This window comes from Triticum aestivum, chromosome 6B (assembly GCF_018294505.1).
Source record: "Triticum aestivum cultivar Chinese Spring chromosome 6B, IWGSC CS RefSeq v2.1, whole genome shotgun sequence".
NCBI classification, from domain to species: Eukaryota; Viridiplantae; Streptophyta; class Magnoliopsida; order Poales; family Poaceae; genus Triticum; species Triticum aestivum.
The window spans coordinates 241,792,345-241,814,511 of NC_057810.1; positions in this window are offsets into that span (position 1 = coordinate 241,792,345).

Sequence of the window (22,167 nt, forward strand, 5' to 3'; positions counted from 1 at the left end):
AAATCGATAAAGATTATTATTAAAATGGGTCAAAAGATGTCAACCGAACTATTTGTTTACACTTTATGCAAGACAACAATGAACTGTAGGATGGTAAGTAAGAACTCTGTAGCCTTGTTTTTACCGCCCATAATGAATTGTGTTAGATGACAATGTCTGGATTTTTTTTTCCTCTGAAGTGGTTCCCGAAGCATATTACTCAAGATTACCTCTCAACCTACATGATTGGCGACCGACCATCACATGGGGTTGGACTACATTCGTGCTTGCCTTCTGCATGGAGGAGAGAACAATAGGGGCATTCCGCTTCACCTTGTTTAGCAGCCAGCATGTTTCTCGCCTCTTTCTTTACCATCTTTAATAGTACAAGTATAAAACCCTGGTTCATCCTTCTTTATTTGGTGCTTATGTAATTCTTTTTTGATGTAATTCTTGAACATATATGTACCTGTGAATGGAATAATGCATTGGTTGTTGAACCTGATGGATATGAATGAAGTTATAGCCTAATTTCAAATTGAAATTCGGTACAATTTTAAATAGCAGCAATTAAATTAGGGTGAAAATACGCTCTGCGGGTCATTACGGTGCAAACGGTCTATAAAGCATAGCATGTGTGATACACCTCATAATTTGAAACAGTTCATGGAGAGGAAACATGTGTAACGATGCACACAGTTGTCGTTTCCAAAGCGCATGTGATGTCAGACAATATCACAAACGGTGCGAGAAAAGTAAATGTGTGTGATTGTTGCCTTACCGTACACGCTTTACAATCATGAACTATTTGTGATGTGGCGCGCATCATAAATGTAGAACCAGTTTGGTATGTGCCTGGAAAAATCTCGTGCATGGACTATGCCTGGACTGCGCCTGGTATAAGGTAAAACCACAGAAGTCCAACTGCGATGGTAATGCAAGCACAAACGAGTAGCAAGGATGGAGCATTTGGGATACATGCCGGCAACGCATACACTTAGTTATCTAAAATGTATGCATTGCTACTCCCTATCCCTGACGGTTTTTGGATCGTGTGGGAAGGACCACCCCCTATTGCCCACACTCACTAGGCAGCGGTTTAAAATGCCATTGCGAAAAGGGGTTAAAAACCGGTTGCATAGCAGCTCGCTATACCAGTGACTAGTCACCCACAGGTACCAACCTAAGGTTTTGATGCAAAGATTGAACACAAGAGATCAGCTAGGGTTTGAGATGAGATGGTGTTGTTGAAGATGTTGATGAAGATTGGCCTCCCAAAGATGAGAGGGTTGTTGGTGATGACAATGGCTTCGATTTCCCCCTCCCAATGGAATCGCTCCACCAGAGGGCGAAAGTGCTCATGCCCAAGTTCCGCCTCGAGACAGCGGCGTTCCGTCCCAAAAGTCCTCTCCTGATTTTTTGTCTAGGTCAAAAGACTATGTACCAGAAGATGGGCACCATAGGTGGGCCTGGGCCCCCACTACCCACCAGGGCGCCTGGAGGGGCTGGTGTGCCCTGTTGCCTCGTGGGCACCTGGGTGGCCCCTCTGGTATTTCTTTTCTCCAATATTTATTATATATTCCAAAATAAATCTCCATGAAATTTCAACTCATTTGGAGATGTGCAGAATAGGTATCTCTAACATAGCTTTTTCAGGTCCAGAATTCCAGTTGCCAGTATTCTTTCTCTTTGTGTAAACCTTGCATATTATGAGAGAAAAGGCATTAGAATTACTCCAAAAAGTGTTAAAATGCATAAAATCACGATAAATAACAATAGGAAAACATGATGCAAAATGGATGTATCATCGCTCCGAACCTTCTTGATCTTCACTTCAAATTGATTTTGGGTTTTTCTAGCACCTGTGACTTGTCATCAAGAAAGAACACCCACATAAATCTTCAAAAATCATCAACAATGACCAAGATGAAAGAGTTACCGCCAATGCTCTTGTAAGCATTGGGACCGAAGAGATCCATATGGAGTAGCTCAAGTGGTCTCCTCGTGGTCATGATGTCCTTCACGGGATGAATCCCCCCAACTTGTTTTATTGCTTGGCAAGCACAAAGTCTATCTTTGTCAAATATAACATCTTTATCACCAAGGATATGATCTCCTTTAACAAGCTTATCAAGATTTTGCATGCCAACATGTCCTGGCCTTCTATGCCATAGCCAATCTTTAGAAGATTTTTGCAATAAGACATGTACAAGGTTGGGCTCTTTTAGTGAAATCAACAATGTATAGATCACCTCTACTGATACCGGTAAAGACCATATAATGATTATCTCAACGAAACACTTGGCAATCTACTTCGGTAAATAGAACGTTGAAACCAAGGTCGGCTAGTCTAAATACAGCTTGAAGACGATGACCCCCTCTCCCGCCTGCCAGTGGGCCCGCGGCCACACCCGTCAGCCACTGTAGGTGCTGGTCACCCCCGCCCGTCGGGTTAAGTCGAGGCGTACTCCATAAAGTACATTACCGCTTAGCTGAAAGCATATTGGGCAAAATAGGCCTTTTGCGTCACCCGTGCGATGCAGTTGGATTTGGCCAATGTGCTCAGTAGCAGTAGCGGCAGTTTCGGCCCGAGCCGACCCAGTGCAAAAGTGCACTTTCTCGTTTATCTGTGGATTAACTGGCTAGGACCCATATGCAGATAAAATAATTGTAGAAAGGTCCTTGGTAGAAAAACCATCATATATATTCACTCGTAACTCCGAATTAGGTGATTCCAAAGCCCATGTTCTCTATTCATTGAGCCTATTCCGATGGTATCATTTTCATCATGTTCTAACATTCTGAAAATGACCATTTTACACCTGCCCTATATTCAGCTCCTCCGAAAGAGAAACTTTTCTGGAGAATTTTTCCGCGAGATGATCATACTTCTTCTCGGTGAATCCATCCACCCCAGGCAAGCCACATGCTCCATTTACATGATTGCAATGCAATATCATGGTTTTACTTAATAACCTTGATTAAAATTTTCATTGGCTAATATGATTCATTCATGGCATTTCTTGGAGTGATATTTGGCCTTGCTACTGCCATGATGATGCTTGGATTTCTAGGACTAATGCTTTGAAGATTGGGGATGCCATGTTGTCATTGGATTACTAGGAACAATAGTTATGATTTTTTATGATCATATTGCACATTATAGCTATTGGAGTATTATTGGATTTGATTGATATCTTATTGTTTGGTTCTGATCATTCGCTTCAATCTTGATAATTGTCATAGTAGCATCATTGTCTTTGCATTCATCATGATATTAGTACGTGCTACCCTTGGAGTTTATTATGCTTCAGTCATATTATTCTTTGGATGATATTATTATGACTTGGATTACAGGTTGATATATGATACTGGAGTAACAGTTATCATATATATATCTTGGGGATAAACTTTGTCATTCCGTTGGTCAGGTGCCACCGAAACGAGCTCACTAGTGCAGCCACACTTGCCTGGATGGGGAGGCCCTAAATTCAATCTATTGTCATGCCTCTTGCCGGTGCCTCCAATTAGGGAAGGTTATGGGTGTGCGCTACCCTGATCAGGTAGGCGGCCATAAGCCTTGTGTGCCCAAGTTGTGTTGTACTCGGGTGTCCCCGTTCGGGACATTTTTGTTTTCTGCCATGACGGTGGCTGGCCACGAAGGTGGCAGATGTCACGTGGTGACATCGGGGCCACCCATGATATAGCCCAAAGGGGAGTTTGTCGGAGTGGTCGAGAGAGTGTCATGCAGTAGATTGGTTTTGTCGGAATATCATTGGTCCACCCGAGTGGGAGCACGAGGCCATGATTTTTGTGGTGTGGGTACAGTATACTAACCTCTGCAGAATGCACAAACTATTGATAGCCGCATCCTCGGTCATGGACATAGTTCGTACAAGGTCACACCGTTCGATCAACACACACGGTGACGGAATGACTTATAAGATGATTATTTATCTTTATATGTGAGCAATAACAGTTTGGCAGGATGCTGATGATGATGTTGAGATGATCTTGGGGATGATCATTCAGTTGTGATGTGATCATGCGGTGATCACGAGGAGGTATTGATCATGAGGTGATTGAGGTGATATATTGCTTGGCCGGATAGCCAAGAGTGAGGTGGTTCATATGACCCAAGATGTTGGTTCAGCATTAATTCTAGCTTTACCATATCATGATTAATATTTTTTTCCTCCTCATAGTAGTTGATAATACCTTAACATGTAAATGATATGTTTTTGTCTTGCCTTGATGCTTTTGGTTGTTGTGAGCTTGCAAGTACATTCAAAGTATTTTGCAGGTGATGTCGGGATTGATTGCTTGACGGGGATTCCGAGTGTGCGAGCTAGACCGTGTCCCAACCAGAGTCCTTGCACAGTGGAGTTCATCACTGTTGTCGTTGTTTCACTGCTACAAGTTGTTCCGCTGCTAGCATAGAGCTACCTTAGCAGGCATAGTGTCGTTGTGCTGATGTAATTATTTGTAACATCAGGCCCTTGTACCCTTATCTTTTGTAATAAGAGATGATTTGTTCTATGCCAAGTAGTCTCGTATTCCAGAAGACTTGATCAGTAGGCTAGAATACGGGGTGTTTAGGTTCCTCTGAGCTGGGGTGCCACATTTCTGCACCAAGCCTTCACATCTTTGGAAGAGAAATTTGTGGCACTGCCCATAATTATACTATGAGGGGCACCATAATGGTGTACCCCGCCAGAGACAAATTCTAGGACCTGTGTTGCCTCGATTTTTGTGATCGGCTTTGCTTCGATCAACTTTCTGAATTTATCTACCATGACGATTAAGTATTTCTTTTTGTGCGGGCCCCTTTAAGAAGGCCGGCCATGTCAAGCCCCCACACTACAAAAGGCCAGTTAATAGGAATAGTCCGAAGAGCATTGGGGGGCATGTGACTTTAGTTGGCAAAAATCTGGCAGCCGAGGCACCGTTGAACCAAAGTTTTCGCGTCCTCTTTGGTGTAGGACAATAAAATGCGACTTAGAAGGCTTTACTAACTAAAGGCCTAAGCTGCGGCGTGATGGCCGCTCATGCGGGAGTAGATTTCTGCAAGGAGTTCGCGTCCTTACTCTTCGGCTATACACCTATGGAGGACACCTGTGATGCTTCTTTTATATAGCACACCTTCATGTACCCGATAGGCCTTTGATCGGTTAATTATTCTCCGTGCTTCGGTTTTGTCTAGTCGATGGTCTAGGGGGTCCCGGCCTAGCCGGTCTAGTCATGGGCCGGACTGACGACCCATTGACGAGGAAGGACTCCGAAGGCCTCTAACCCGTGGCATGAGCATATCGGGGTTAACTAAGGACTTGGCGTGTACTCCAAGTATTCTGTGAACTTCCCGATATTTATAATCCTAGGACTAAAAAGATTATTATCCATATGCATGGAGTTGACTATAATCCGAGAAGAGAGGGACATCTTTGCCTTTTATAAAATACATTTTGAGCATCCTCCAATATGTGATATCCTTCATGAAAAAGACACCATACATAGTTTGGAATCTAATGATTACTTTTCTTATGGTGAGAATATTAGAAAGAGAGTTCCTTATGCTGAATTAATTAAAACTTTGTACCACAATACTTGTGATAAATTTGAGTGGATCACTAAGGGAATTGATGAAGGGTTTAGTGATGAATGGTTTGAAAGTATGTCTAGGGATCCCATTGATGATGAAATACATGTTTTATAAGAGGATTTCTATGGTGATGATTTCGAGTTTGAAGTAATGAATGTTAAAGTTACTGAACAAAGTCCCTTCAACTATTTAAGTTCTCCTACTAGAAAAGTAGAACATGAGAGTGGGTAATTAATGTGGAAAGTTCTTGAAGATTTAATTAAAAAGGATTTGGAAACTAAAGATGACAATACTTGAAACAATGACTTACGCCTAGCTAGGGACGTAAAACAATAGCGCTTGTTGGGAGGCAACCCAATAGTTATCTTCAATCTTTGCTTTTACTTTCTGCTATTGTGTGTTAAAAAAAGTTTTGCTATTGTTATGATTGTGTTTTTATGTTTTAATTAGTGTTTGTGCCAAGTAAAGCCTTTGGGATGATTTGGACAATAGTTGACTTGATTCTGTGGAAAAACAAAAAAGTTTTGCTTCCAGTGCAGAAAATTCTATAATTTACTGGAATGTGATAATTTCCTGAAATTTTCACACATGATTGATATAAAAATTACACATGTTGTACTAGTTTTTTAGAATTTTTAGAGTTGCAGAATTATGGTATTGTTCAAATCATTACAGACTTTTCTGTTTTAGATAGATTCTGCTTTCATTGCATAGTTTGCTTGTTCTAATGATGCTATGGATTATATTGGGGGGTATAAGTCATGGAGAAGTTAGAATATAATAGGTATTATGCAATAATAAAATATGAATGTGTTCATAACAATACTTAAAGTTTATGATTTGTCTATTATATTAATAAAGCTCACGAGGTTTCTGTTGAGTTTTGTGTGCAGTTTTGTGTGCTAAAATTTTGAAGCTTTGGGTGGAGTCATGCCATGTTAACATGATAAAATAAGGAGGGATAACATTCATTAAGAATCATGTATTTTAAAAACGTAATGATTATGTTACTTATATTCATGGATATTATTATGTTGATATTATTACTTCATCGTTTGTCATTAATATATCGTAAAGAGATTACATGATACACATGTTAGGTAGCATTTCACATCAAAAATTCCGTTTTTATCATTTACCTACTCGCGGACAAGTAGGAATTAAGTTTGGGGATGCTGATACGTCGCTAATGTATCTATAATTTTTGATTATTTCATGCTATTATATTATCAATCTTGGATACTTTATATGCATCTTATACTATTTTCTATCATTTTTGGGAACCAACCTATTAACCCAGTGCCTAGTGTCAACTGTTGTTTTCTCCTTGTTTTTGGTTTTCCAGAAAATCAGTACAAAACGGAGTCCAAATGCTATGGAACTTTTTGATGATTTTTTTCTGGACATATGAGACCTTAGAAGCTTCAGGAGGAGACCAGAGGATAAACGACGAGACGGCAAGGCAACATGTGGCACCCTCATGGCTTCGTCTGATCTAATTTTGCTTCTATAAATTCTCTAATATTGAGAAACCAATTGGGAGCCACACAATACACTTTTTCCGATGAAGCAAACTTTTGTTCTTCCATGATCCCATCTGGAGGCCTTTTTTGATACTCTGCCGGGCAGAATCGATCATGGAGGGCTTCTACATCATCTTTGTTGTCTTCCAATGATGCGTGAGTAGTTTACCACAGACCTACGGGTCGATAACTAGTAGCTAGATGGCTTCTTCTCTCCCTTTGATCTTCAATACAATGTTCTCCTCGATCTTCTTGGAGTTCTTTCTGGTGCAATCTACTTTGCAATGTATTTGTTTGGATCCGATGAATTGTGAGTTTATGATCAGATTATTCGTTCAAAGTAACTGAGTCTTTCCTGAACTTTATTATGCATGATTATGATAGCTTTGTATTTCTCTTCGATCCATCCGTTTTGTGTGGCCAACTTGATTGATTTATTTTTAGTGGGAGATTTGCTTTGTAATGAGTTCATTGTGGTGTCCTCACCCAATGACAGCAGAGGTAGTGAGGCACGTATCATGTTGTTGCTATTAAGCGTAAAACGACTGGGTTTATTCATATTGATTGGGTTTACTTTGTCTACATCATGCCATCTTTCTTAAAGCGTTACTCTGTTTGTCATGAACTTAGTACCATAGATGCATGCTGGATAGCGGTGGATTGGTGGAGTAATAGTAGTAGATGCACGCAAGAGTCGGTATACTTCTCATGGACATGTTGCCTATATGTGTGATCATTTCCATGAATAACGTTATAACTATGCGCTTTTCTATCAATTGTCCAACTGTAATTTGTTTACCCAACATATGTTATGTGTTCGAGAGAGAAGCCTTGATACGTCTCCAACATATCTACTTTTTCTCATGCTTTTCCTCTTGTTTTGGACTCTAATTTGCATGATTAGAATGAAACTAACCCCGGACTGACGGTGTTTTCAGCAGAACTACCATGGTGTTGTTTTTGTGCAGAAATAAAAGTTCTCGGAATGGAACGAAACTTTTCGAGGATTTTTTATATCAACAATAAGAATTTCTGGAGCCAAGACATGTAGGAGAGGGGCACCTGGGTGGGCACAACCCACCAGGGAGCGCCGCCCTCTCCTGGCGCGCCCAAGTGGGTTGTACCGACCTGGTGGCCCTGCAGACGACCCCCTTGATACCATAAAATCACATATTTCTAGAAAAAAATCAGGGAGAAAGAATTATCACGATCCACGAGATGGAGCCGCCGCCAAGCCCTATTCTTCCTCGGGAGGGCACATCTGGAGTCCGTATGGGGCTCCGTAGAGGGGATCTTTGTTCTTCGTCATCACCAACCCATCTCCATAGCCAATTCCATGATGCTCCCCCCCGGGAGTGAGTAATTCCTTCGTAGGCTCGCTGGTCGGTGAGGAGTTGGATGAGATTCATCATGTAATCGAGTTAGTTTTGTTAGGGCTTGATCCCTAGTATCCACTATGTTCTTAGATTGATGTTGCTATGACTTTGCTATGCTTAATGCTTGTCACTTTCGGCCCAGGTGCCATGAACTCAGATCTGAACCGTTTATAAATTCATCATTATATCCATGTTCTAGATCCGATCTTGCAAGTTATAGTCACCTACTACCGTTATGACCTGACAACCCCGGAGTGACAACAACCGGGCCCACTCTCGGTGATGACCGTAGTTTGAGGAGTTCATGTATTCACTATGTGTTAATGATTTGTTCCAGTTCTCTATTAAAGGGAGGCCTTAATATTCCTTAGTTTCCAATATGGACCCCGCTGCCATGGGAGGGTAGGACAAAAGATGTCATGCAAGTTCTTTTAATAAAGCATGTATGACTATTTACGGAATACATGCCTACATTATATCGATGAACTGGAGCTAGTGCCGTATCACCCTAGGTTATAACTGTCACATGATGAATATCATCCAAAAAGTCACCGATCGAATGCCTATGAATTTATCTTATATTGTTTCTCCTAAGTTACTATTGTTGCTACTGCTATCGTTACTGCTACAAATTACTGCTATCACTGTTACCGTTACCGTTGCTGGTGTCACTACTATCAAAACTATCAAACTACTTTGCTACTGATTACTTTGCTGCAGATAATTAATCTCCAGGTGTGGTTGAATTGACAACTCAGCTGCTAATACCTTCAAATATTCTTTGACTCCCCTTGTGTTGAATCTATAAATTTGGGTTAAATACTTACCCTCAAAAACAGTTGCGATCCCCTATACTTGTGGGTTATCAAGACCTTTTTCTGGCACCATTGCCAGGTAGCATAGCTATATTTGCTGAGTCACTTGGGATTATTATCAATCTATGACTATGAAGAATCTGAAGGATCCAAAGACTAAGATATTTCCCTCAAGTACGAAGAGTAAGAAACTGCCATCTAGTTCAGCTTTAGATTCACCTTCTGTTATGAGTAAACTTGCAATACGACCACCACATGCTATTAATTCTGACATGTCGCAAGTTATTGATGATGCTACTTCTACTATGAATGATGCTTATGATGATGCTAGTACCATGCTCGATAATGATGATGTGCCACTTGGTGAATTTCTTGATGAACAAATTGCTAGAGTAATACAACATGATGTTGTTCAATCTAATGATGAGCTTGAAACAAAAACTCCAGAAACACTTGCTAGAGCTAGCCCTCCTAGATATGAACTGACTAAGGTACCGAAAGGCTATGTTATGAGTGAAGAGGAAACTAGAGATATTCTTGCTTGTAAGGATAGAGATGATCTAGAGAAATTATTACTCAAGTATAAAGAAAAATCTCTGAATGCTAGAATGAAATGTGATCCTGAGTTTGCTACTTCACCTATTGTTATTGCTGATAAGGATTATGAATTCTCTGTCGACCCAGAGTTAATCACTTTGGTTGAATCTGATCCTTTCCATGGTTATGAAACTGAAACTGTTGTGCCACATCTTACTAAGTTGAATGATATAGCCACCCTTTTTACTCATGATGAGAAAACTCGATACTACTTTATCCTCAAATTATTTCCTTTCTCATTAAGGGGTGATGCTAAAGCTCAGTACAATACTCTTGCTCCTGGTTGTGTGTGTAGTCCCCAGGATATGATTTACTACTTCTCTCAAAAATATTTTCCTGCTCATAAGAAACAAGCTGCCTTACAGGAAATATTTAACTTTGTGCAAATTGAAGAAGAGAGTCTCCCACAAGCTTGGGGGAGGCTTCTCCAATTGCTTAATGCTTTGCCTGATCATCCTCTTAAGAAAAATGAAATACTTGATATCTTCTATAATGGACTAACTGATGCTTCTAGGGACTTCCTAGATAGTTGTGCTGGTTGTGTTTTCAGGGAATGACCTACTGCTCAAGTTGAAGAATTATTGAATAACATATTGAAAAATTAAGATGATTGGACTATTCCTGAACCACCGCCTAACCCCACTTTGAAGAAGAGGGGTATATTATATCTCAATCTTGAAGATATGCAAGAGGCAAAGAAATCTATGAAGGAAAACGGTATAAAAGCTGAGGATGTTAAAAATTTACCTCCTATTGAAGAAATACATGGGCTTGATACACCACCACTGCCTAAGGTGGTAGAGGTAAATTCTCTTATGAAGTTCAATGAAAATGATAATCCTCACAATATGCATCCTAGCCAATGCTTTTATGGGTTTGAAGACTACATTAGAAAACAAGACTACTTCAATGCAAATGTTATGAAACAATTGGAATATAATTCTGATATGATTGCTCGCTAAAGTGACTTGTTATTTAGAATCTCAAATGATGTTAGAGGTGTTGGAAAACATGCTTCTATGGTTCAAACCCAGTTAGAACAAGTTGCTAAATCACGAAGAGAATTACTTGATGAAATGAATCATAATATACATGACTTTGATGTTAGAGTTGCAACTAGAGGAGGTAAAATGACTCAGGAACCACTTTATCCTGAGGGACACCCAAAAAGAATTGAACAAGATTCACAAAGAAATAACACTAGTGCACCAAGTCTTTCTAAAAAGAAAAAGAAAAAGAAAAATGATAGGACTTTGCATGCTTCTAGTGAACCTGAAATAGACAAACCTCCGAATAATGGAAATGAAACTTCTATCTCTGATGTTCAAACTCAATCTGGTAATGAACATCCACCTAGTGATAATGAAAAAGGCAATGATGAGGTTCATGAAGACACTCAACCAAATAATGATAATGAACCAGATAATGATGTTGAGATAGAACCACCTGTTGATCTTGATAACCCACAACCTAAGAATAAAAGATATGACAGAAGAGACTTTTTTGCTAGAAAACACGGTAAAGAAGGAGAACCGTGGGTTCAAAAACCTATGCCTTTTCCACCCAAGTCAAATAAAAAGAAAGATGATGAATAATTTGAACGCTTTGCTGAAATGCCGAGGCCAGCCTTTTTGCGTTCTCGCTTGACTGATATCCTAAAAATGCCTCCTTATGCAAAGTATATGAAAGATATCATCACGAATAAGAGAAAAACACCGGAAGCTGAAATCTCCACTATGCTTGCTAACTATACTTTTAAAGATGGAGTACCTAGAAAACTTGGAGATCCGGGAATACCAACTATACCTTGCTCTATCAAAAAGAATTATGTGAAAACTGCTTTGTGTGATTTAGAAGTTGGTGTTAGTGTTATGCCTTTCTCTTTATATAGAAGACTTGACTTGAATAAGCTCACACCCGCTGAAATATCTTTGCAAATGGCTGACAAATCAACTGCCATACCTATCGGTATCTGTGAGGATGTGCCTGTTGTTGTTGCTAATGTTACTATTTTGGCTGACTTTGTTATACTTGAGATGCCCGAGGACGACAACATGTCGATTATCCTTGGTAGACCCTTCTTGAATACTGCAGGGGCTGTTATTGATTGTAATAAAAGCAAGATCACTTTTCTTATTAATGATAATGAGCATACGGTGCACGTTCCGAAGAAACAATTCCAAGTGAATGGTATTAATGTTATTTAAAAATCTCTGACAATCACTATTGGAAGTTTTCAAATACCTCTACCTACTGTCAGAAAGAAATATGAAATGCTTATTGTTGGGGAAATGCATATCCCCATTGAGGTAACTTAGTGATTTACGAAAGTTCTTTGGTTTCATGCTAATCGAAAGTGGTTGTTAATAAGACCTGATCAACCTTATTAATGAATCATTTTTGAACGGTATGAAGTTGATGAATTTAGTAGGCACTACATTTTGTCCTTACTTTTCGTTTCCTGTTTTTACTAGTTAAATAAAATAAAATGCCATGTTTTGTCTGTTTTCTGAATTTCCCATGCAATAAAAATGACCCAAAAATAAAAGTTCTCAAAATGCCCTGAAAATTGAACATAATTTTTTTTCTGAATACTTCTGAATTTCTGGTGCAAATAATACCAGAGGGAGGTGCACCAGGTGGGCACAACCCAACTGGGCGCGCCAGGACCCCCAGGCGCGCCCTGGTGGGTTTGTGGTCCCCATGTGGGCCCCCTCACTTATCTCTTTAGCCCACATCATCACTTACCTCTAGAAAAAAAATTCTCCATTGCTCTCTCTCCCGTGTTCTTGAGCTCAAACCCGTGGATTTCGATCTCTGAGCTCGAAGCTCTGTTTCCGAAACTGTTTCGGGGGATTGTTGCTTCGCATGCGACTCCACCGTTTGTCAAATTAGTTTTTGTTTTAGTGGTTTATACTTTGAATAATTAGCTACTCTTGGTGCTGCTGTAGATGAGCTTGCATGTTGAATTCTTAGTGGTTTAAGTAGTTTGATTGTTTGCTATGGCCTCTATGTATCCCTATGAGTAGTTGCTATCAATTTTATAAAGTTTTGTTGATAAATTTTTGTCACCTCAAATTTTTTATTTTCAGAAAATTGTACGCGGACACGATGAACCTATTTGGAAGGAGCTCTTCAAGGAGACGATCCTCGGGGGCATCTTCTAGTGACAATTCTGCTCGTCGGTCTTATGTTGAACCAAGTGAAAGTTCCACGCATGATGCCGCCACCAAAACATGATTATGGAATTGCAATGAATATATGGTGTGTGTGGGAATTAAGGAGGAATTTGATCAATATGTTCACAATGCTGGCCTCGGTCCCTACCTGGCAGATAAGTGTGAACAACGCCAACTTCTCACTGAGTCATTTGTCAAAGGATTTATATTTTTCCCTCGTGAGTCTGGGGTGTCTTTTAATATTTATGATAATCCATTTACCATCTCACTGGAGAAGTTTGCTTACCATTGCAAACTGCAATATTGGGGTTCCCTTGATGAACCACCGAAGGCTAAGTACGAGTCTTTCTTTACTAGCCTTTGTTACAGTGAAAATAGGGGAGTAAGACAAGGAAGAATAAAGAGCATTCACTTACCTGCAATTCAGTATCTTGCATTATTTAATGGGAAATGCATAGTAGGCAAGCAAGACTGTAGCATACTTTGTGTGCCGGACTTGAGCCTCATTCACACCGCTCTCACTGGTGAAAGGAATTATAACCTTGGAGCGATTGTTGCACGTAGACTTCAGAATAATGCTAACAGTGGATGGTTCTATGGGGGAATTTATGCCACACGTTTGGCATGAGAGCTGAGTGTTTCACCTTTGCCCTTTGATCCTATCCTACCCACGCAGTATTTAGATTTTGCGACTTTAAAAGCCATAAGATCCTCAAAGGAAAAATTCATGATTTCACGTATAATTTGTTGTTTAAGCAAACTTCTATTGTGCACACATATTTTCCTGTGCCTGCTCTTTTTGATTATCACATCAAGGGGAGATATTTTGTTCTTGAGAGCGAGGCCCGAGCTCATAACGCAGCAGTGATGGCAGCACGGCGTGCCAAGGCATCCGCACCAAGAGCCTCTGTGAGCTACCACGCAGACTACTACCCTCCAGGCTACTGACCGATTACCAACTTAGGCCAAGAGCCTAAGCTTGGGGGAGTATGTGTTTTCCACCGACCTTACATTCATGTCCACATATTTCATCAGTCGGTGTTCACACTTTTTCATTATATCATCCATGCTTAGATTTATATTTTTGCTTTCTTCTTGTGTGTTTGAAAAACTTTAGAAAACCCAAAAAAATAGTTGTAGTAATTTACTTTCTATGCATACTTAGTAGTATTAAAAAGAAAATCCAAAAAGATTTCCTTGTTCTTTTTTTGCTTGTTGGGAGCTTTCCCGTGTAAATAGTTTTTCTCATTTTTGCTTTTCCCTTTTATTTTCCCGTTCTAAAAAACTAAAAACTCCAAAATTATTTCAATATGTTTCTCTGAACTTCTTTTCTTTTTATTTGAGTCTTACCAAGGAGAAGACCATGATGAAAATGTTGAGTGGCTCTCATACGAATAATTGTTGAACTAATAAGAGCACATTTTACCTTGTCTTCTCCTGTTGAATAAAATGTCTTGTAGATTCCAGCTTACTCCACGACACTCTTGCACTATTATTATTTTCATATCATTCGGTCGTGCAAGTAAAAGGTGATAATGACGATATTAGATGAACTGGCCGTGGCAGAGAGAAACGGGTATGAACTTGACTTGTTCTGTTTTTGTAAATATGTTTAACCTAGTATCCATGATTCGTCCCATTATGATTAAACATGTTTGCAATGACAATTAGAGATTATAGTTTCTCATGCCATGCATAAGTAGCTGGGAGTTGATAATGACTTACCTTGGATATCAACATGCATTAAAATGATTGTGATGTAGTGTGATGATATGATATCCTCCTCTGAATGTTCGAGTGGCTTGACTTGGCACATGTCCATGCATGTAGTTGAATCAAAACCAACATAGCCTCTATGATATATATGTTCATGGTGTTCATATCCTACTCATGCTAGTGTCCAATGTTACTTATGCATAATGCATGGTTATGATCGTTGTTGCTCTCTAGCTGGCCGCTTCGCAATCTAAATTGCTAGCCTTCGCTGGTACTAAGTGGGAATTCTACTTGTACATCAAAAACCTTGAACCCAAAGCTATTCCAGATGAATCCAGCATACCTACCTATATGAGTTATTACCCTGCCGTCCTAAGCAAATTTGCATGTGCCACCTCTAAAACCTTCTAAAAATTATCCTTTTTGTGTGCATGGATTGTTCATGGAACGACAGGAGGTGGTCAGTATCTTCCGTGCTAAGCGGGTTATTCTCAGGTCGAGTGTTTATTCACTTGCCATCGCACGAGAAAATGGGCGGTAATAGGGATTCCCAGTCCCGAACTCAAAAATGCAAATAATTAAACAAAACTCCCCAGGACTGATGTTGGTATGGACGGCACCCGTTGTTTCTGACAAGCCGTGGAGTGTGATTGATGGTGGAGGGGGAGTAAAACTTTACTTTTATCGCTTGGGAACCGCCACTAGTGTGCTTAGCATGGAAGATATTGATAACTGATGGTCGTGAAGTGAATAAGAAGGGTGCATGTCTCAAAAATTTATTTGGATAATTAGATTTATGCCCCTAGTTGTGTCCCACTCGTCTGTTTTACCCCTAATTCCCAAAAGTCACCGGTTCTGTCCAAGTCACTTTGCTCCTCTTATGCTTTTGCCCTTTGACTGTTTGACCATCAGTTTGAAAACTTCATAACTAATTCATACTAAATCAGAAAAATGCAAATAAGATACCAAAATGTTCAGAAAAACATCACCTATATGTGAGTGTCATTTGCATTCATGAAAAAAGTGTTGGAAAGTGCCCATCCGAGTTTTAGCTCTTATGCTACCAACATGAATATTAAAATCTAAAAAAGTTCAAAAAAATTCGAAAAAAATTTGGTGGCAAAGAATGACAAATGTTTTAAGTGTCTGCCAAGTTTCATCAGGGAATAACATTCGTGGGTGCCGTGGCAAAAAAAACAACCAGCACTCTAAAATAGATTATTTTTTTGCCATGACTTCCATGAATGCCGTTCCCTAATGAAACTTGGCAAGCACTTAGAACATTTATCGTTCTTTCCCACCATATTTGTTTTGAATTTTGTTTTAATTTTTTTAGAGTTTACTATTCATGGTGGTATCAAAAGAGCTAAAACTCAGATGTGCACTTTCCAGCACTTTTTTCATGAATGCAAATGACACTGACATATAGGTGATGTTTTTTTGAACATTTTGGTATCTTATTTGCATTTTTCTGATTTAGTATGAATTAGTTATGACGTTTTCAAACTGACGGTCAAACGGTCAAAGGGCAAAAGCATAAGAGGAGCAAAGTGACTTGGACAGAACTGGTGACTTTTGGGAATTAGGGGTAAAACAGACGAGTGGGACACAACTAGGGGCATAAATCTAATTGTCCCAAATTTATTTATCTCTATTTTAAAAATTGAGCCCTGGCACCTCTGAAAATCACTACTTCCCTCTGCGAAGGGACTATCTATTTACCTTTATGTTGTGTCACCACCTTCTAAAACAAGCACCAGAAACTGAGTAGAGCACAACTGTCATGACTTATGCATTATGTGTAGCTAATGTTGGGTGCATCATGACTGGATCTTTTCTACCATGAATTACAATGTTTAGTCGCTGCTTGAACTTTGGAGGTGCTCTACATTTGTGTTTTGCGGTCTCAGAAAGGGCTAGAGAGATACCACTATTGTCATATTATCATGGTTGTTTTGACAACGTGTTGCTGTTTGAGATATTTTATTATTGCTCGCTAGTTGATTATGTCATTTATATAAGTCATTATAATCTTTAAATTTTATTGTTAACATGGTTAGTTATAATTTGGCTGACAACCTGGGTGCTATTTAAGCTTATTTATGCAAACAAGAGCAAAAGAGTTCATACAAGTTTTCTTTCTCACTTTCAGTTTATCAACTGAATTGCTTGAGGACAAGCAAAGGTTTAAGCTTGGGGGAGTTGATACGTCTCCAACGTATCTACTTTTTCTCACGCTTTTCCTCTTGTTTTGGACTCTAATTTGCATGATTTGAATGAAACTAACCCTGGACTGATGCTGTTTTCAGCAGAACTACCATGGTGTTGTTTTTGTGCAGAAACAAAAGTTCTCTGAATGGAACGAAACTTGGATGGGTGGGTACAACCCACCAGGGGGCCCCCCTCTCCTAGCGCGCCTAGGTGGGTCGTACCCACCTGGTGGCCCCGCAGACGACCCCCCTGATACTATAAAATCACATATTTCTAGCAAAAAATCACGGATAAAGAATTATCGCGATCCACGATACGGAGATGCCGCCAAGCCCTGTTCTTCCTCAGGAGGGCACATCTGGAGTCTGTTTGGGGCTCCGGAGAGGGGGATCTTCGTTCTTCGTCATCACCAACCCATCTCCATCGCCAATTCCATGATGCTCCCCACCGAGAGTGAGTAATTCCTTCATAGGCTCGCTGGTCGGTAAGGAGTTGGATGAGATTCATCATGTAATCGAGTTATTTTTGTTAGGGCCTGATCCCTAGTATCCACTATGTTATTAGATTGATATTGCTATGACTTTGCTATGCTTAATGCTTGTCACTTTGGGCCCGAGTGCCATGAACTAAGAACTGAACCGTTTATGAATTCATCATTATATCCATGTTCTATATCCGATCTTGCAAGTTATAATCACCTACTACGGTTATGATCTGGTAACCCCGGAGTGACAACAACCGGGCCCACTCTCGGTGATGACCGTAGTTTGAGGAGTTCATGTATTCACTATGTGTTAACGCTTTGTTCCAGTTCTCTATTAAAAGGAGGCCTTAATATTCCTTAGTTTCCAATATGGACCCCGCTGCCATGGGAGGTAGGACAAAAGATGTCATGCAAGTTCTTTTAATAAAGCATGTATGACTATTTATGGAATACATGCCTACATTATATTGACGAACTGGAGCTAGTGTCGTATTTCCCTAGGTTATAACTGTCACATGATGAATATCATCCCACAAGTCACCGACCCAATGCCTACGAATTTATCTTATATTGTTTCTGCTAAGTTACTACTATTGCTACTACTATCGTTACTGCTACAAATTACTGCTCTCACTATTACCGTTATCGTTGCTGTTGTCACTACTATCAAAACTATCAAACTACTTTGCTACTGATTACTTTGGTGCAGATAATTAATCTACAAGTGTGGTTGAATTGACAATTCAGCTGCTAATACCTTCAAATGTTTTTGGCTCCCCTTGTGTCGAATCTATAAATTTGGGTTAAATACTTACCCTCGAAAATTGTTGTGAACCCCTATACTTGTGGGTTATCAAGCATCTAGTGAAATTTATGGCCCATGGGTCATTTTTATCATATATTCAAAACCAAAAATACCTTGCTGCAATTTTATACTTTTTATTTTACTTTTCTTTTTGTCTATCTATCACTATCATAATTAATCCTTACAAGTAATGAGTTCAAGGGGATTGACAACCCTCTTGCCTACTTTGGGTGCAAGTATTTGCTTTCGTATGTGTAGGTGTTGTCGAAGGGAATTTTCTTGATTCTCCTATTGGTTCAATAACCTTGGTTCTCACTGAGGGAAATACTTATCTCTACTATGCTGCATCCCCTCCTCTTCGGGGAAAATCCCATCGCATTTTCAAGTAGCAGCAGGAGGCCAAGGACCAGCCATGAGGAGGATACACGGGAACCTATCAGGCTCTACGTGCAGATACATGACCAGGAGGACATCGCCATGCTCGTCATCCCTCCAGCCTTCGGGCTAGTGATGAAGCAATGGCTGGTCGCTGGTCCTCCTCGCATCGCCAGCCTTTGCGCCAACAAGTAGTGTGAGTTCTGGGTCCAAGTGCAGATGTTCAAGGGGCACATGGTGCCCGAGCACGACTGTGAGTACTTCTGCCGCCGGCACAAGATCGTTCTCGGTGACCTCCTAGTCTTCAAGCTCTTCGGGCTGGGGCTGAAGGTGCAGATCTTCAACGCCGATAGTTCGAACATCTGCAGGGTCCGGTGCTCCAAGCATAGCTGCTTCGGCGACATCATGCATACCATGTAGTTCGTCTGTCCAGTCTCAAGTGAAGTAGTTTAGGGTCGAACTTAAGTTTTAATGTATGTTGTGTTGTGAACATGTTCATATTTTCTTCAGCAGGGACATGTGATGCCCTCATGTTTTAAACTTATGCCTACTAGTACTTATGATATGCATGTTCTTGCTGTTCTTCGGCTACTTTTGCTTTGTTCTTGTTGTTCTTCTGCTGATGTTGATTATAGTGTGTTGTGTGTCTTCTGTGCCGCAAAATGGGTGGTAAGTCTATCACATTTGAAAAGGGTGAGCGAAACAAGTACTTGCACATAACCAAATAGTGATACCAAATAGTTGTGATTTGCATCTGCTCACTCCTAAAGCAGAAACACATGCAACCAAATAACTTACACCCATCCGGATCTTGATGCAATGCAGATAACCAATCAATATGCAGATGTCGATTTTTTGTCTACATATGCTCAGCCAGACCTAACTGAGCCTAACGTGTTTTCTAGGATGCACTTCACACTTCGTTGTCAAGTCTATTGGTTGAGCGATGCGATCGACCTGAAGCTTGTACAATGGGAAATGTTTCAGAACGGACGACCGGCCGACCGCTCGGCCGATCTCCTCCCTCACGCGTGTGCACTGCAGGCCCACGAGCCTTATCTCCTCCACCGCTTCTCGTTTTTTATCCACAAATGTAGTGCATCTCCATCCTCTATCCAATCCCGTCCCTTTCCCTTCCCTTCCTCCATTTCATCTCCAGCGAGAGCCCTCCGCCACACCATCTCTCAATTCATCTCGCTCTCGTCCTCTCTGCACCCCGCTCCACGCAAGCCCCACTTCAACCTTCGGCCGGTGTTCGCTGCGCTGGCCACTACTACAACTGCGTCCAGGCAAAGTTGCCTCATGGGCTAGAACATGAGGCGTTGAGGTGTTGTGCAAGGGGAGCTGCAGGCCACATCTGGTGGGCCTGCAAGCAGCAGAGGCAAGCGTTGAGAATGGCGACGGCCGCTGCCGCAAGCCGCTGACGCCCAGCTACACCGACGAGGCGGTCTGCAACTAGCAAGACGGCGAGAACGCCCCCAACTAAGTGCTACAACTATGGCAGCAAGAAGTTGGACCAGCACCTAAATTGCTACTACCAATGCTTTTTTTGGTTTTGTCCCAATTTTACTGTTTTTTTGCTACCACCGCTCTTTAGGATTGCTGGAACTAGCTCAAAATTTAGTTACCACCGGCGCTCTTGATTTTGCTGGAACCAATGCCAATTTTTGCTACCACCAGTGTTCTAGTTTGCTGGAACCAGATCCATTTTTTGCTACAATTAGACATTTTTTCTTTTGCTGGAACAAACGTGCAATTTTTAGAATTTTGTTTCCGGTGGTGTTTTGTTTTCCTGGAACCACCTCAATTTTTGCTACCTCCGGTGTTTCGGTTGTTGGAACATTTTCCCAAGTTTTTGCATTTTTGCTTCCATTGTTTTTGATTTTTGCTGGAACCAACCTCAAAATTTACTACCACCATATCACGATTTTGCTGGAATCATGTGCCAATTTTGCTACAACCGGCAATTTCTTTTTGCTGGAACCTGCAATGGGACCAGCATGAAGGGCAGATGCATCATTCGTTTTTGCTGGCACCACAACAGGGGAGTTGCATCGTTGGGTTTTGTTGGAACCGGCAACGAGGATAGCAACAGCCGTCATTCTTTGCTACAATCGTCGATGGGACGAGAACTACTGTGATAGGTACTGCTTATGGATCTATTTAGAGGTAGCAATTATCTGGGATACAAGCTGGGTTCGATACACAAATGGCGAAGGAAGAACTAGGGTTCGGAGACAGGGAAAGTAGGTAGCCGCCGGGTTCGCCTTGATCCTCTGCATGCATCTCCTTGGTGGTGCTGGTGGTAGGTAAGTAGTAGTCTTGGCTGGGCCTATTGGGCCCACTCTGGCCCAGCCACTCTTGCGTTGGCCTTGGCCTGTCGACAGGGCCGGCCCTCGCCCGCTCCGTTGTTGCTGGTACGTGGGGCCGGCATGTCAGGGGTAGTGGTGCTGACATCCCCCCTCCTTGTGTCGAGGCTTGACCCCAAGCCTCTGCATGAGGGAACTTGTCGAAGAGCGCAGCCTTGTCTTCCCAGGTGGTGCCCAGCGTCGAGTCAGGTGACCACTGTACCTGGACTTGCTCGATCATTGCGCCCGCCGTCTTGTGCCAACGTGTTTGAAGGATTGCCACTGGTATAGCCTTTGCGTCTTGTTCCACCGGCAAATGTGTCGACGCCTCCATTCCTGGGAGAAGTGCTCGACGCAGCAAAGAAACATGGAAGGCTGGATGCACCGTGGCTCCAGGAGGCAGCTGCAACTTGTAAGCGACGTCATTTATCTTGGCAATGATTGGGAAAGGTCCAAAATACTTGAAAGAGAGCTTGTGATTCGCCCTTGGTGCGACTGAGGCTTGAATGTATGGTTGCAGTTTGAGGTAGACTTTGTCCCCCACCTCAAACTGCCTCCAGGATCGCTTCTTGTCAGCTTGGGTCTTCATGCATTGATGTGCCCGGTTCAAATGCTGCTGGAGGACGTGCTGAATGACTGTTCTTTCTTCCAACCAGGACTGCAATGACTGTACTGAACATCCCTCCGAGGTTGTGACGCCCCATTGGCGTGGCTCGTGACCAAACAAAGCTTTGAATGGGGACATACCGATAGCTGAGTGGTGAGATGAGTTGTACCAGAATTGTGCCATAGGTATCCAGTAGCTCCATCGCTTCGGGCAAGCGTGCGTGAAACACCGCAGATATGTTTCCAGACACTGGTTGACACGCTTCGTTTGTCCGTCCGTTTGTGGGTGATTGGCTGTGTTGATACGAAGCTCTGAACCCGCATGCTTGAAAAGCTCCTGCCAGAAGTGGCTGGTGAAGACCGGATCACGATCCGAGACGATTGCACCTGGCAACCCATGCAGCTTGTAAATCTGGTTCATATAGAGGAGGGCCACTTTGGCTGTAGTCTAAGGATGTGCCAATGGAAGGAAGTGTGCGAACTTGGTGCGCTTGTCCACAATCACCAGAAGACAGTTGAACTGAGCTGATTGTGGCAGCCCGTCGATGAAGTCC